The sequence below is a fragment of the Oryctolagus cuniculus genome, chromosome 1 (assembly GCF_964237555.1).
Source record: "Oryctolagus cuniculus chromosome 1, mOryCun1.1, whole genome shotgun sequence".
NCBI lineage: Eukaryota > Metazoa > Chordata > Mammalia > Lagomorpha > Leporidae > Oryctolagus > Oryctolagus cuniculus.
In genome coordinates this window covers 173,652,830-173,670,266 of record NC_091432.1, presented here as the reverse complement: position 1 = coordinate 173,670,266, position 17,437 = coordinate 173,652,830, and the positions used below count along the sequence as shown (strand labels likewise).

The 17,437-nt window shown below is 37.6% G+C and overlaps 1 pseudogene; it reads right to left on the bottom strand.

Annotated features, from left to right (window-relative positions):
- LOC108178081 (ret finger protein-like 4A-like protein 1) overlaps window positions 1-14,377 on the bottom strand; it is a 32,965-nt pseudogene extending 18,588 nt beyond the window's left edge.
- Window positions 14,378-17,437: the final 3,060 nt, after the last annotated feature.

Here is a 17,437-nt window from a genome sequence, read left to right as displayed (position 1 = left end):
TGTGGCACAGTGAGTTAAGTTGCCTCTTGGGACACCCATATCCCATATCAGAGTCCTGGGTACTCTGCTTCTGATCCAGCTCCCAGTTAATCCATCTAAGAAGGCAGCTGATCATGGCCCAAATACTCAGGTAAAGGCATAGACATCAGAGACCTAAATAGAGCTCCTTGCTCCTGATTTAGCTTGGTCTAACACTGGTTGTTGCAAACATTTGTGGAATGAACTAGCAGATGCCAGATCTCTCCCTCTCTCTTTCATTTTCCTTTTCAAATAAATAAATAAATCTTAAAGAAACAAAATATAATACAGTTTAGTGCTATGTCCAGTGATTAAAAAAGCCCTTCTGATAACTGCATTCCATATCATAGTGCCTGGGTTCAAGTATTGGATCTGCTTCTGATTCCCACTGTCTACTAATGAGCACCATGGGAAGCAGAAGGTGATGGCTCAACCACATGTGTTTCTGTCAATCTACATGTGAGGCCTAGATTGGGCACTGAGCTCCTGGCTTCAGCCTGGCCCAGGCCCTGATGTTATGGAAATTCAGGGAATTAACTAACTAGAAGATTCTCTTGCTCTTTTCTCTCTCTCCCTCTCTCCCTCTCTCTCCCTCTCTCTCTCCCTCTTCCTCTGTGTATGTGTGTCTGAATTTCAAATAAATTATAAATTTATTTTAAATGTGTATACAAATATTTAACATAATACTACTAAGCAATTTTAAAAATGTTTTATGATATTTAGAAAAAAAAATTGGAAGTAAATTGTATGATAGCAACACAAAGAAGTCAGCAGAGTCAAAATGGAAAGATGCTTAAATAAGTCTGTAACTCACCATTATCAAATATAATATTACTTAAAGATAGATCATGATCAGATTAAAATATATTATATAATGAAAAAATGGATATACCAATAACCAAAGAAATTTACAAAATATAATGATGAAAATAATAATTTGTTTATGAAGGTGGATAATAATAGTAGAAAATGAACACAGAGATATTAGGATAATAGAAAAAAAGTGAAATGGTAGACTTTAATCCAACCATCTTAATAGTCACATTCAAGTTAAATAGTAAATACATCCATGAAAAGCTCAAGATTGTCCGATTAGAAAAAACTATATGCTTGGCTATATACTGAATGCAAGAAATTCAATTCACATTATAGGTCTGAAACAAAGTACAGAAAGATGCATACTATGCCAAGGTAATCAAAAGGCAACTGAAGTAATGATATTAATACCAGATGAACTAGATTTCAGAGCAAAAAAACCTAACACGGATAAAGACTGTAATTTTATAAGATCATCAAAAGGGCATAAGGCTCCTGAATTTTTGTGAACTCAGTAACAGTACTTATAGATGCAAAAAGAAAAAAACTGATGGAACTGCAAAAAGAAACAGAAAACGAACAATGACCATAGAGCTGGAGATATCAACACCCCATTCTTAACAAATGGTTGAAAATGTTGACACAAAATCAGTAACAGCATAGAAGTCTTGAACATCTTGTCAACTAATTTAACTTGTAAAATATTTTGAAATATGCCACTCAACATAGAATTATTATTCCTCACAAGGCCAGCAGAACTTTTACCAGGATGCACTACATTCCCAGTGGTAAAATGATTCTCAGTAAATGTATACTTTCTGACTGCCAGATAATGAAATTAAAAATGAATAATGAGATATTTTCTTTTTCTTTTTTTTTTTTTAGTAAATTTTTATGCTTTCTTAACGATTTATTTATTTATTTGAAAGGCAGAGATACAGAGAGGCAGGGGCAGAGAAAGAGAGAGCAAGGTCTTCCATCCACTGATTAATTCCCCAAATGGACACAGCGTCTGGAATTGGGTCTATCAGAAGCCAGGAGCTTGGAGCTTCTTCTGGGTCTTTCACACAGGTACAGGGACCGAAGCTCTTGGGCCATCTTCTACTGCTTTGCCAGGCCATAGCAAAGAGCTAGATCGAAAGTGGAGCAACCAGGTCTCAAACTGGTACCCATAGGTGATGCTGGCACTACTGGCAGCAGTTTTACCAGCTATGGCACTACGCCACCCCCAAGATATTTTCAAAATTTTAAGATAGAAGGAAACAAAATGCATTTCTAAGCAACACATGGTCAAAGAAGAAAACAAATTAGGAAGTCTTTTGCTAGATGAAATTAAATACACATGTCAAAACTTGTGGAATGTAAATGCAATAGGGCTTAGAAAGATATCTGCAAAGTCTATCAGAAAAGCAGAAAAATCTCAAACTAATTCCTTAATTTTCCAACAAATGATAAATGAAAGAAACAAGGAGGAAAACAAAGCTAAAGTATGAAGGAGAAAGAAAATAAAGGTAAAAGCACAAGAAACAACATAGAAAATAAAAACAATGTATAAAATCAAGAAAAAAAAAACAATCTGTGAAAATCAATACATTTAATCCATTTCTAGTCTAATTAATGACACAAAAAAGGAGATGACAGATTTACAAATATCAAGATTTCAGGGATAATATTTCTATAAATCAGAAAAATAATAATGAAAATATCTAGATAACTTTTCAAAGGTTTTCAAATATATCTACAGTACTCTTGTAATGTGCATTTACAGGAAGAGGGTTCATTTCTCTCCTTAACTGGGGCGTGACTTAATGATTTGTTTCTAGTAAATTGTATATTGTAGCAAAGACTATGTGGGAGTTTAGATGTTAGATGATGAAAGATTGTGGCTTCCTCCTCTCTCATACTGTCTTGGATTCCTTGCTCTGGGGAAAGTGTTCATGTGGTAAGGACATTTAAGCCCTTAAGCAGCTTATGAAGAGACTCATGTGGCGGGAAAGTAAGACCTGCCAACATTCATCAAGGAACTATCTTCTTCCAATAACTTTGAGAGTGATCCATCTTGAAATTGGATACTCCAACACATCAACCTTCTGATGAGTACAACCACATGAGAGACACTGAGCCAAAACCATCCAGCTAACCCAAACCAGAATTTCAGATCCAGAGAGATTTGAGAAAATAAATGTTTCATGTTTTAAGCATTGTATATCCAGAAAATGTGTTTTATACAACAATAGATAAGTAATAAAAATTTAGGCTAATCAATTTGGCAAATTAGAGTAAATGATAAATTCATGAAAGGTACAATATAATGAATCTCACTGACAATGGAAAACGTGACCTGAATATTTTTATTTGTATTTTTAACAGAATTTTGTATTTACACGAAATGTAGAAAGATTATTCACCCACTACTTCACTCCCTAATTAGCAACAAGAGCCAGAGCTGGGCCTGGCTGAAGCGAAGAGCCAGAAACTCCATCTCCACTGGGTAGCAAGGACTACAGCACTTTAGCCATCTGCTGCTGCTTCCTAGGTCTAAACCAGGAAGCAAGGCAGGAAGTAGCAGTGCCAGGACATGAGCCATGTACTCTGCATGGAAGGCCAGCATCTAAAGATGCAATTTAACCCACTGTAGCCTGATACTCAGGCACTATAACCTGGATATTTTTAAACCTAATAGAAAAATTGAATTTATAGTTTAAAATGGGCTCACGAAGAAAATTATAGGCATGAAGTCTTTAGTGTTGATTCTGCAAAGATTGAACAATATACAAAAAGAAATTATACATAATAATATTGCTTATATATGCACATATTATAATATTAAATGGCAAAATGGCTTTATTATGGGAAGGCAAGATTATGTCTGTATTTACAAATCAATCACATTGGCTGGCGCCTCGGCTCACTTGGCTAATCCTCCGCCTGCAGCGCCGGCACTCCAGTTGGGGTGCAGGATTCTGTCCCGGTTGCTCCTCTTCCAGTCCAGCTTTCTGCTGTGGCCCGGGAAGGCAGTGGAGGATGGCCCAAGTCCTTGGGCCCTGTACCCGCATGGGGGACCAGGAGGAAGCACCTGGCTCCTGGCTTTGGATCAGAGCAGCGTGCCGGCCTCAGCGGCCATTTGAGGGGTGAACCAATGGAAAAGGAGGACCTTTCTCTCTGTCTCTCTCTCTCACTAACTCTGCCTATCAAAAAAAATCAATCACATTAATTTACCATTAAAGTATAAATAAAAATCATATGAGTATTCAAATAGAGGAAGAAAAACATATTTGGTCAAATTCAACACCCATCATGATAGAAACTCTCAAGAAACTAGAAATAGAAAATAACTTCCTCAATCTGCAAAAGGGCATCTGCCAAAAATTTAAAGTTATTGTCATATTGAATGGTGAAAAACCAAGTGTTTCTTCATTTAAAAAATCAAAATAATGACTATGATGCCAATGTCAGGGGTACTATTTACTCCTGAAGATCCAGGGCAGTAGAGCAAGGAAAAGAAAATAATGCTATATAGAAAGAAAAGGAGGAAACAAAACTGTCTCTACTTTCCTTATCATGATTGTCTATAAATAAAAACTCAAGGAATCTACAAAAATACTATACTAATAATGAGTTTAACTAGATTAATGCCTATCAACTCAAAATTCAGGAATCACTGCTTATTAGTATACTAATGAAATGAAAGAATCACTGTTATTAAGACCACATTTCTAGGCCGGCGCCGCGGCTCACTAGGCTAATCCTCCGCCTAGCGGTGCCGGCACACCGGGTTCTAGTCCCGGTAGGGGCGCTGGATTCTGTCCCGGTTGCCCCTCTTCCAGGCCAGCCCTCTGCTGTGGCCAGGGAGTGCAGTGGAGGATGGCCCAGGTGCTTGGGCCCTGCCCCCCATGGGAGACCAGGAAAAGCACCTGGCTCCTGGCTCCTGCCATAGGATCAGCGCGGCGCGCTGGCCGCGGCGGCCATTGGAGGGTGAACCAACGGCAAAAGGAAGACATTTCTCTCTGTCTCTCTCTCACTGTCCACTCTGCCTGTCAAAAAAAAAAAAAAAAAAAAAACACATTTCTTCCCAAAGTGATAAATTCAACAAAATTCCATTAATTATGACTATGATTTTTTTACTTAATATTAAACTATAATACATTCAATAATAAAATGTACATGGAAAGACAGAGTCAAGAATAAATTAAAATTGGTATTGTGAGTTGAATTGCTATAAACATGGGAGAGTGCAGTAGCTCTTTCATATGTTTATTTCATTTCCTTTAATTATTTTCCTAGGAGTGATATAACTGGTTCTTATTGTAGATCTACTTTTAGTTTTCTGAGGAATCTCCATATTGTTTTCAATAATGGTTGTATCAATTAGCATTCCTAACAACAATGTACTAAGGTAGCCTTTTCTTCACAACCTCTTCTGTATTTGCTATATTTTTTTATTTTTAGAGAATAGCCATTCTAAATGGAGTGAGCTGATAGCTCATTGAGGCTTTTATTTGCATTTCCCAGAAGGCTAGTGATCCTGTGCATTTTTTCGTGTGTCTGTTGGTCACTGGTATTTCATCCTTTGAAAAATGTGTTTCTATCCTTTTGCCCACTTCTTAACTGAAGTGCTTGTTTTATTGTTGAGAATCAATCTAGATTTCTATCAACCAATGATTGGATAAAGAGAATGTGGCATACATACATGATGGAATATTACTCAGCCATAAAAAATGATGAAAACCTTACATTTGCAATAAAATGGATGAAACTAAGGATCATTATGCCAAATTAAATAAGTCATACACAGAAAGACAAACATCAAACGTTTTCTGTTATTTGTGGAGGCTAATGTTTAGAGAGTATAAAAATGATGTGTATGTTGCTATAAATATTGCATCACTGAATCATACTATATGCATGACAATATGGTCTTCTTTCCCCATTATATAATTATCATGAATCTTCACTTTGTGATATTAATATCTGTTTTCAAGAAAATAGTGTATGTGTGTATATATATAATGTCTATAAATGTGAATGTGGAAAACTTAAATTTTAAAGCTAAAACACAATAAACATCAAAAAATAAAATTTAATTATCAGGCCTTGATGCCAAAACTTACTATAATCTTAAGACTTGCACAATAATATATAACTCACAATAGATTATAGAAATAAATATATATATAAAACTATATAAATGCAAAATATGTCTTCTCACAAAACTATAGATGAGGGGTCAGTGTTAGGTACAGCATGTTAGGTCACCACTTAGGATGCCAGTGTGCCAATTCTGGAGTGCCAGTTCTACTCCCAGCAGCTCTGCTTCCTATCCTTCTTACTGCTAATGCAACTAGGAAGGCAATGGGAAACGGCCATGGATTTTTATAACCACTACACTTGTTCCTTCTCCCTCTTCTTCACTGGCTAGCCTTCCAATGTTCAACTTTCAAATTCAAATTTCATGAAGTGCTCTGTTCTCTGTCATGTTTTAGATTATAAAACTCCACCTAGAAAGTTTGTTAAAACATTAAAAATTTTTAAAAAGTAAAATTTAAATATCCAATTATCACTTAAAGTCAGTTCATGTCCAAATCCCTATCTTAGCATTCTGAATCATGCATTTATTTGCATCTGTAGACATTTACATTTGTATTTCTTAATATATATCTCACATTCTGATTTTTTGAAAATGAATTCGTGATTACTCCTTAATCCCAAGCAACCTCCTCAATCCAATATACCATTGCTAGTTGAGGAGCACCAGTGCCCAACAAGAGATTGCCTCAGCAAGGAACTTGTTCATAGTAAATAATATGATATCAATTACTTCCTTTCTTCTTTCACCAACTTTCCATTTTAATACCTATGCCATTGATCACTTTTCATTCTCTATTTCCACTCACACTACTGTTATTCTGATACTGTTTTTCACTTGTAATAGAGCAATAGATGCTGAGTTAGTTCTTTCTTCATCTGGGCCTTGTTTCAGACTTCCTACTGATAGTGACAGAGACACTGTGTCAAATACAAACCTAATCACAAGTTCTCTCATTTATAAAAGATTACAGTGCTTCCCAAAGATTTCAGAATAGCATTCAATTAGCTGAGCATTATTTAAAAGTCTTCCTACCTCATATTTTGTACCACTTGACCCCTCAACATTTTCTTCAGTTATGAATAATTACTTGCAGTTTCTCTACTTATATGATACCATTTAACACCAATCTGACCGTTAATGCCATTTGGAATATACTCTCTTCACAAATCTAAGTCCCAGTATGTGCCCAAATAGCACCTCTCATACTTAAAGACTGAATTTTTATCTGTTCAGAGATATCTTTCTTGATTCCCAATGCTTTCCCTTACATAATATAAAATTGTGAGTTGACTTCTTTTGAGTCTTGATCCTATTGTCCTCCATACCTGAATGTATCATATCATAGATTATAATGAAACAACATTTTTAATTGACTTTTGACTCTATATACTAGATGAAGAGCTGTTCAGGATGGAAACTATAGTTAAATCATCCTTGTAATTTTCATGGCAGAGCAACTCTAATATTTCTAAATTTCCTAATAAATATCTTTTAATTAAATTAATCAATTTGTTAAGCAGATATTTTAAAAGTAAAACATTAATATGACATATAGTATACTATATATCCTATTTCTATTTAAAGACCTATGCACAAATGTTCATCTCAGTAATTTATTAGAAATAAAACAAAAATGGAGCCATATATGATAAATTTCACTGTTAAATGTAGTTTTGCAAGCTTGTAATCCTAACATGTCACTCTCCAAAGAGCTTAACTATATCTTCAAAGCATTGCCAAGGACCAGAAAATAACATTTAATGCAGTGTTGGCAAATGTCTGTTATTTTCCTTAGTTTGTTGGTCGTGTCTTTTTAAAATTAGTTTTCATGGAAATTATACATATTTATATAAAAATTCAGAAGGCTTCAGTTCATTCATTTCACCCAGATTTTGACTTTCCCTTAGAGATTTCAAAACACTCCACTGGAAAGCTATTCATGAAGAAAAGTAGTGTGCTGCCAGTTTAAATGAATCTCTGGCTTCATACCAGTTGAAAGAATCCTCTGAGAAGATGATTTTGAAGCAGGCATATGAAAAATATAAAGCCTGTAGGTTTTAAACTATAGTTTATTCTGCAGCTATTGAGGTTGTTAATCACCATAGTTATGGATGTGATGAACATACTCACTAGAACTACGGATTCTTATTCCAAAACAAAAAAAACCATTAGTACATAAAAGTAGACAAATTAAAGTGCCCTGGTTCTGACAAACCTCAACAATTACCATGTTTTATATCCTTAATTCTGAAATTAATACTATAAGCAACTGTATCCTCCAAATACTTTGCCTGTAGTTAAACATACTAAGAATTCAGATCTTATGGGTAATTCTATACAGTTTTGATGACATGGAGCTGTTAATTTCTACAAAATGATATCTCAATATTTTTAGTTTTTACATATTATTGGCTCTTCATTATTCCATTGTTACATAATAATTTTTGTTTTATTCCCCCTAAAAGGAATTATATTTTTCTATGAGTTATTGATGTCCAAGAACAAAGTTTCAACAAATCATGTTTTAGAGAACTAACTGGATTTTGTTAGTGGTTCACAATCTGGTCATTATCCCATCTATGAAATAGAAAGGTGCCCTATGGGGAATAATAGAACAATCAGTTTATGTGAGGTCCTTAAGCAATGCCAATGTTAGTCCAATATCAGGTTACATTCTCTGTATGGGATAAAGCAGAAGAGACTTCCTTATCATGCCAATTCAAATGGTCTGAGCCAGTTTTGCTTGTTTGCTGTAAATAATCCATTGTGTTTGCTTATTCTTCTAAAAACTGTCTTTTGGGGGACATGGCTAACATCCTTCTTGGTTTCTCAGAAGGTCAGGTTTACAAAAGTCAACAGCAACAGTTTTGGTTTGATAACACAGAACCTTAGGATGTGTGACACAATTTTGCGTGGATCTGATTTGACCTAGTGCAGGACCTGGTGTTAGACTTTTGCAAAGGCTTACAGACTACTAGTTTACAATGGAGTACAATTCCACATCGCAGGAATAAGGGCAAAACGGAGAGAGGCAGGGAAGGAGAAAAGTAAGTTCAAGTATCAATTAACTGGTGCCAAGTCTGACCAGTTCCCAAATCTTGCATGTCCACCTTCTGAAAGGACAAACATGTGACCTTTCTCAGGATAGATCACTGTGTTTGTGAGCTGGGATGTAGGAAGTGACCAGAGAGCCAAGAAGCAGGAGACAAATGTGATTGAGATGACCTGGTTAGCACTCGCGATGTGCTTGATACACAGAGTTTTACCCAGGTTCATGCTTCCAGAACTGCTTCACCAAAAATTAACAGTCTACTTCTCTTTTTATGTTACTATGGTCAAGTTTATTGATATTTACACACTCAATGGTCATTTCCAAAATTTCATGGAATGTAAAATGTGACATGGCTTTTGTGATATTTTGTCCTCTCTGTGGATGATGTAGTGCATTCCCTGACAGAGTGGGCATCAGCATTACTGTAGGTGCCAGAAATAGATGAAATGATTAGAACCGCTATACCACAGTTCAGTTATGTAGTTCAAGAACTGAGTTTTCTCATGTACCCATCTTGGAAGAAGTGGTGAAATTGTCCACTGTTTCCCTTTGCTTCTCATTCTATCAGTGAAACATGAGTAAGCATTGCTTCAGGATCTCCACTCTCCAGGGTAAAACAACCTCATTTGGCCTTCACATAAAAATAGGAGTGTGGCAGGCCTGTTTCATTGCATGTGATCCTGAGGCTTGGCAGTTCAGATAGAAGAAGGCACTTAGTTGCTTATACTCAGGCCGGATGTGTGGACATTTCTGCTTTCAAAACTTGAGATTAAATGTGCTTGGCTCAGATTCTGATCTATTTATCATGTGCTCAGTATACACTGAGAAGTAGGAGGTTGTTAAAAGTACAGAAAATCCCTTCATGTACAAAACATGAGAAGGACAGATATTTGGTTCCTGGGGTCTTGTCTCTGGAGGCATGTAGGCGTAATATTTCTTTGAAAATATCATACCAGTTTTATCTCTCCTGGGGGTATATCCTCTGCTTTACCTTCACACATGTTACTTAACTCTAGCTGTCTTTCTGTCACAATCTACGAATTATTTTGTCAGTCTTTCTCTTGAGCTTGGCTGAATTTTAAGATCAATGAACTTACTTGTGAATTTGACAGGGCTATCAGTTGTTGTAGCAATTAATTAAGCCTTACAAATTATCTTAACCCACGACTAGCAGCCTCTATCTTGCTTAATCGCCACTCAATCACACAGTTAAATTTGCCTAAAATTAACGTCGTGGTCCACAAGGAGACAATTTCAACCATCCTGTCCAGCTGCTAATTCTCTGAGCACCTCCTTAGGCGTAGCTTTGAAAAAATATTAAAGCTTCAACATAGGAATCTTACTTTTCTGAAATCATTTGAAAAATGTTCTTTTCTCCTTCAAAGCCTAATTTTGGAGTCAAGCAAAAAATGTTTATGACAAAGCATTTTTCCATCTTTGTGATATTTAACATTTCAGGAGAGAAAGCAACTGGAGAACAGGCTATAGGAGGAGAGCTTCAAAAAGTGTACATGTGCAAACACATACTTTCACATTTTCATTTATTGGTTCATTGACTGTGTCTCAAGAAAGGTATAGTCAAGAAAAAGAAACTGGTTACATGAACAACTTTGCAGCTGATCTTCACACTTAAAATATCATTCACCATAACAAGCCGACTTGGAAACTAACAATCTATCCACCTGTAAAAACATATTTATATCTATTCTATGCTAGGAAGTGTTCTTCACTGTGCTTGTGTGGCAAAAGAATAGCATTAGGGTTTCTTGAGGCACTCTTTATGCCTGGATTTTTAGTTCAAGCTGTAAAAACCATGTAATATATGATCTGACTTTAAAATAGCTATTTTAAAATGACCCATTTCTTTTTTAAGAGCACATAAAGGTACATGTTAATCTGTTTCCAGCAGGAGAGCTAACTCCTTGTTCTTGTGCTCATGTGAAGGAGTGGGTTGTCATGAGAGACAGAGGAATCATCTGTTACAGGAAAATATCATCTTCCTTATAGAGATGGAGACTAACATTTCAGAGGTTGGAGCTGATGAAGAGAACCCACTTGATAAGTACCTAATAGATCCCTGTCACAATACTAGCTACTCCATATAAATGTGTTCTAATCTTATGATTAGCTATTAATATTCTGTTGATTTTTTCCTTTTTCTGATGAGCCAGATGAGGGTCAGAAAAGTTACAAAAATTAGCATGATCTCACAACTGATAAGTGGAGTAATCTCTTCATCAGCATTGCCCCTTCTTCTTCTTCTTCTTTTTTTTTTTTTTTGTCTAGTACCAATAAGTCTTGATTTATTCATTATATTTTCCAAGGGAATGGAGAAGGGATGAGTAGATCAGCATATGTGTTACAAAGCAATTAGGAAATGGTAATGAAGTACCCAGTACAGCAAAAATCAACCTTCAAATAAATACACCCCAGTGACAGAGTCATCAAAGGCCAAGGGGCTCAGTCTCCTGCGGTCCAGGAGTGAGGGGAAGAGGTCAGGGAAAGAGCAGACACAAGTTCTCCTTCTCTCCCTCCCTCCATAAATTCAAGATTTCACACACAGCAGTAAACATGGAGTTAAATTCATCCATCTCCTATCAAACAATCTTGTGGCCACTCTGACCTTTCTTGCACCTGCATAAAAGTTTCTGAGTGACTTGCATGTACATTGATAGTCTCCTTCTTGGCCCGCAAACCCCACTTCATACACAGAAGGTTCGCCAGTAGCATTTCTTCTTTAGGATACGAATTCCATAGGTTTAGTTTTGATCCATCCAAATATATCAGTGTCTTAAGTCTTTGGCATGAATCACATCAAGATGTGGTCTTGACTCTGGAGGTTGGGAACAAGGGATGGCAGTTTCCTATTTTCTTCAGGATTTTTGCATAAATCCTTTAGATTTGTGGAAATACCCCAAGAGTTAAACATTTACATGTGCAGATTTCCTTTTTATTGATGGAGGAATGGAGAAGACGATAGGTTAGGAGTCAAATTTTAAAGATAGGAGATCCAAAATAGGATAGGGGAATGAAAACACAAAGAATAGATGGTTTAAGAGCCCCACTTCAAGAAGGCTCCGCCAAACTTATGATTCAGATCCTTTTGCCTGGTGCAGAATCTTCTATCAAAGATGCTTTGACTATTTTTCACTCAATAAAAAAAGAAGTTTATAAACAATAACAGCACAAAAGAACATGGAGAAAGGCCAATGCCTCATATTCACACAAACTAGACCTCCAGTGATCATCAACTCAGAGACTCAGTGAAGTCCTACAAAGCCCAAATACAATTACTAAAGGGGGGCAACATTTGAGGGAGACAGGGACCCAAGACCAGGCATACATCACCCAGTGGGTTCTATTGCATTTATCCCATTAAAACAGTGAGTTAGGTTTGTGGTGATCTTTCATAGAAAGTTTAGCACCAGGCAAAAGGATCTGAAACATATTTTGGGGGAGCCTTCTTCTTCAAGTGGGGATCTTAAGCCATTTTTCTTTTGTGTTTCCCTTTGCCTATCCCCTATCAGCATGCAAATGAAACCCCCATTTTGTCCTTTAGTTACCACAACTCTAGTAATCAATACTGTCACAGGGCAGGACATTGGCCCCAGATACCACAGAGGCCCTCGCTTATGGGACTCTCTGGAAGTCAAGAATTTAGAAAGGTTAAGGAATTTTAGACTTTGCTTCATATTTCTATCTTTGGACAGCACAGAATGGGTACATATATGTTGGCCTTCAAACTTGTCCTTATCAGCTCACATTTTTCACGCACATTTGTGCATGCACACACACACACCCTGTTGTGCCTAGTGGTAGTGGGTCTAGCTTAATCTGCTGAGGATGGATCTGTTATGTGAAGCAAAAGACCCATGCCCTAGATCAGGCAAGCCTAACCATGCATTCCTCACCAGGCTCAGCTCTCTTAACTTCTCTGCACCACCTTCCTGTTTAATTTTCAATCTTTGAGGAGGAGGAGATCAAGTCATGGGGCAACCCAATTAACACTTTGTCTCCTATGAAATATTTTCAAGAGGACACTATGGTAAAAAGCCAGCTCTAATTGGCAAAATGAGGTAGTACAATAGGCTGTGCGCTCCAAATAGCTGCTCTCCATGGTGATGAAAACAACAAAAAGTATTCCTGCTGTGCAGACCTGGAGCTGCTGCAGACTTATCCCGGAGATTACTCATGTACCTGGGAACGCAGTGCAGGAATGAGGGCCTTATATTAAAATAAACCAAAATGCAAAAAAGAATATTTATTTATTTAGAAAAACAATTCAAAATGCACAAGATATCTCATTTGCACACAGTTAGTGCAGTTGGCATCCTGGAGAAAGTAGAACCAAAGGTGTAGTTATCCAAGGGAGCAAGTAAATAAGTCACATTGGCCCAGAACAGGGTCTAGTGAGCTTAGGAGCTGCTCCCCTAACCATCATTTTTTCTCATCACGGCAACCCATTGCTTGGGACAGTACCCAGCACTCTGTCCCAGGATTGAGTAATGGGGAAACAAGATGTGGAAAACCCTATCTTACTCCTTAGAGAGTCCCTCCCACAGAAAGATGTGGTTTCTGGGTTGGATCCAAGAATCTGGTCCCACAGCCAACCTTCTCACACTGGCTAGGGAAATATCATTCCATATCCGTCCTTGAAATGAAAACTTCCCCATCCAGGCTACTTTCTAAAGCTGGAGATTTTGCACGTGGGGCCTCAGATAAAGCATGCAGGCTACAGGGTGATATCCCCCCAAACGCCTTATTGGCATTTGGATGCAGCATGGTTGGAAATCGTTTGTCTCACTCCTTCCTCCCAGCAAGAGGGAAAAAGGGGTGATGCTCTGAACCCCAGCCTGGGATACATGGCATTTCCAGCTACTGCAACCCACCCTGTCCCCATTTTCTCCACTCTGTGGTTGATGCCTGCTGCTTGAAACTTTCTGATAGCAAAAGAACAGCTCTCACCCACTGGGGCTCAATTCTGGGCTTCAGGGAGCAGGTCAGGGCTGTGGATCTCTTGTTCATCTTTCCAGAAGCAGGCTGGTTTTCCCTGGGGGATGGGGCCCTGTTGGGTCTTGCGGGGAATAAGACCAGCGTATGGCTAATGCTCTGGCAGAAGTGGCACTTCTTGGACTGGAGTGGCAGCCTGCACTCCTCGGCATGATGGTCTAGACCTCCACCTGTAGCACCTGTCTCCTTTAGGGCTGTGCTTCTGCATGTTCTTCCCCTTTTGGCCGTCTCTCACTCCTGATACAGAACACTGCACCCGGCCTAGTGACACTGACGCTGATGAATTCCAGGCCCTTGGCAGATTTCTTGAAGGTGAACTCCACTGCTTCACCCTCCTTCAGGTTCCAGAAGCCTTCTGTGTGCAGCGTACTCTGGTGCACAAAGACATCCATTGGGGGTTTGAGTACGATCCCTGCACAGACGGTCATGGACAGGAAGCCCAGCCACATGCACACGCTGAACCACTTACAGACTCCTCTGCCCCCCAGGGACGCGTGCCCTGTGCTTCCTAGGGAGCCTTCTTCACCACCTTGGTGCAGCCACCTGCAAACTGCAAACTATGTAAACCAAATCATAGCTAGCCTGGAAATCTGCTGGTATAGTTTCAGTGAATTTGTTGGACTTGTGATATGGGGATGATGGCAAAACAAGAAATGAGTGATATTGATCTCATCAAGTGAATCTTATTAAATTAATTCATGATTAAAACTGTTTCCTATATCCACCTTTATGTATAAATAATTTATTAGTTACAGTTTTACAATCTTTTGATAATCAATAATCAAGTTCCTATGCTTTTAAAAATAAAGAGATGTGAGTTTTACTTCTCTTTGTTTTAATAACCCTTTCTAGCTCTGAAGAAATTTAAGGTTTTCATTCATGTATTTTTAACCAAAAACTTTTTGTTTAATGTATTTTATAATGTCAGTAAATAACATCTATTCCTAATATTTCTTTATTTGTAATATATTTTAGCTGAGTTAGAAGTTTGTGAGTAAGGATAAAGGCTTCTGTGTGTACCCTGTTTTCCTATAATGTTAGCTCCTGATTCCTCCTAGGAGAATTAAGAAAGAATGAACTCCATTTTCCCAGATCAATTCTATGGCATTGGTATTAAACAATCTGTATCTTCTTTTTAAATCCAATTTTCCCCAAGAATTCTATATTATAATGAATTTTAAAATGCTTATTCATAATTACATCTTAGTAAATCAATAATGATGTGATAAAGTACATGGCAAGAGTTTATCTGTGTTTGCTTGGGTCCACCCACATGAACATTTCATAAAACAAACACTTGTACAGAGATATATGATTTGAGGACAGTAGGCCATAGATAGTGATTCTGAGAACAGTATGGTACAGTATACCCTTCTCAAATTGTTCTCCATCCAGCACTACAGATATGCCATGAACTTTGTCGAGATACCATTTCCAATCATATCTCAGTGGAACCTGAAGAGCTCGACTAACGGAAACCTTGATCCAGGTAACTTGATGTTTTGTATGTTAACATTTGGCTCACTTTCTAGCTCATGTCTGACTTTAGCAAAAGAGAATCAAATCTACAGCTATAATTGTTATAAACAGGGAGAGTGGAATAAATCTCTGGCTAGTAATATTTTTAAGTTAATAAACATTATTTAGAAAGACATTGCTGGGGCTGGCCATGTGGTGCAGCAGGTTAACATCCTGGCCTGAAGTGCCCACATCCCATATTGGCACCAGTTCAAGTCCCGGCTGCTCCACTTCCGATCCAGCTCTCTGCTATAGCCTGGGAAAGCAGTAGAAGATGGCCCAAGTCCTTGGACTCCTGCACCCATCTGGGAGACCTGGAAGAAGCTCCTGTCTCCTGGCTTTGGATCGCCACAGCTCTGGCCATTGATGCCAATTGGTGAGTGAATCATCAGATGGAAGACCTCTCTCTCTCTGTAACTCTTTTTTTGTTTGTTTGTTTGTTTGTTTTTGTTTTTGTTTTACAGGCAGAGTGGATAGTGAGAGAGAGAGACAGAAAGAAAGGTCTTCCTTTTGCTGTTGGTTCACCTTCCAATGGCCACCACGGCTGGCGTGCTGCGGCCAGCGCACCGCACTAATCCGAAGCCAGAAGCCAGGTGCTTCTCCTGGTCTCCCATGGGGTGCAGGGCCCAAGCACTTGGGCCATCCTCCACTGCCTTCCCGGGCCACAGCAGAGAGCTGGCCTGGAAGAGGGGCAACCGGGACAGAATTCGGCGCCCCGACCGGGACTAGAACCCGGTGTGCCGGCGCCACTAGGTGGAGGATTAGCCTATTGAGCCGCGGCGCCGGCCTCTCTGTAACTCTTTGAATAAATAAATAAATCTTTAAAAATACATTGCTTTCAATTACATAACAGCTATTGAAAATAAGCTCCATCCATTCAAAGTAAAACACACTGTATATACTTGAAGTAATATTTTAGATAAGATGTAACAATAATATTTTTGAGATTGAGCAATATTAAGTACGTGACCTTAATGTTTATTTTATTGCTGAAGATTTTTTTCAAGGAACATAGCTTAAATATCCCAGGTCACAGTTTGGATTTAATAAGATTAAAAGGTGTTTATTATGCATTCCTCAACATGCAAGCATATACACGAACAATCACATACACACACATATTTTTCTTTACACAGAACTATTGTTCAACCTGCATTTTGTAATATATTGTGGATCATGTTTAAAGATAGCCCATTCTGCTTTGTTATACAGCCTTCTTTTTTAAAACTCGTTTCTGTTTAACAACCATTGCCCATCAGGGAAATCTTCCTTATGGTTAATTTAAATCACTTGTGCTCTGTAACCGGTTTACAGTTTTGTCCTCAGTTCTCCTTCTGGTGAGAAGATAGCTACTAAATCCCCCCATTCACCTTCTGGTGCTCTTTTCTCTTCACACATAACTTACCCCTATGAAGTTCTCACAGGCATTTAGACTCAAGCATTTACAAAATGCAGTTAGAAGTTAAAAAATTAAAAAGAAAATAAGGTCCTTGAAAAGGGCTTGGGGGAAGAGATATTTTATATGTCAGATTTTGTCATTCAGGAGCAAAAATAAAAGTTTAGCCTCTATAGATTTTTGTAATTTTCTAATTATGTTGGAAGTTTGGATAAAACCCCCAGTCCTTTTTTTTAATAAGCCTTAAATTCATTGATATGTTTCTATTCTATGGGTTCTTTGAATTTCATGTATTTAGGAACATGATGTATTCATTTTAGTGATCATAACATCAATTTAAACCCAACATTTTGATCCATTATTTTCGTAAACCAAAAAAAAATTTTTACCATGCTAGAATATAAAATATGTTGGGTATTTCTTAATGAAGGTGATCAATTAGCTTATTTGTAAGTTTTTATTTAATAACTAATTTTAAGTCAACAGTTATATTTTAAGGGATATTTCTATATCTGTATATTAATATTTATTTATTTAT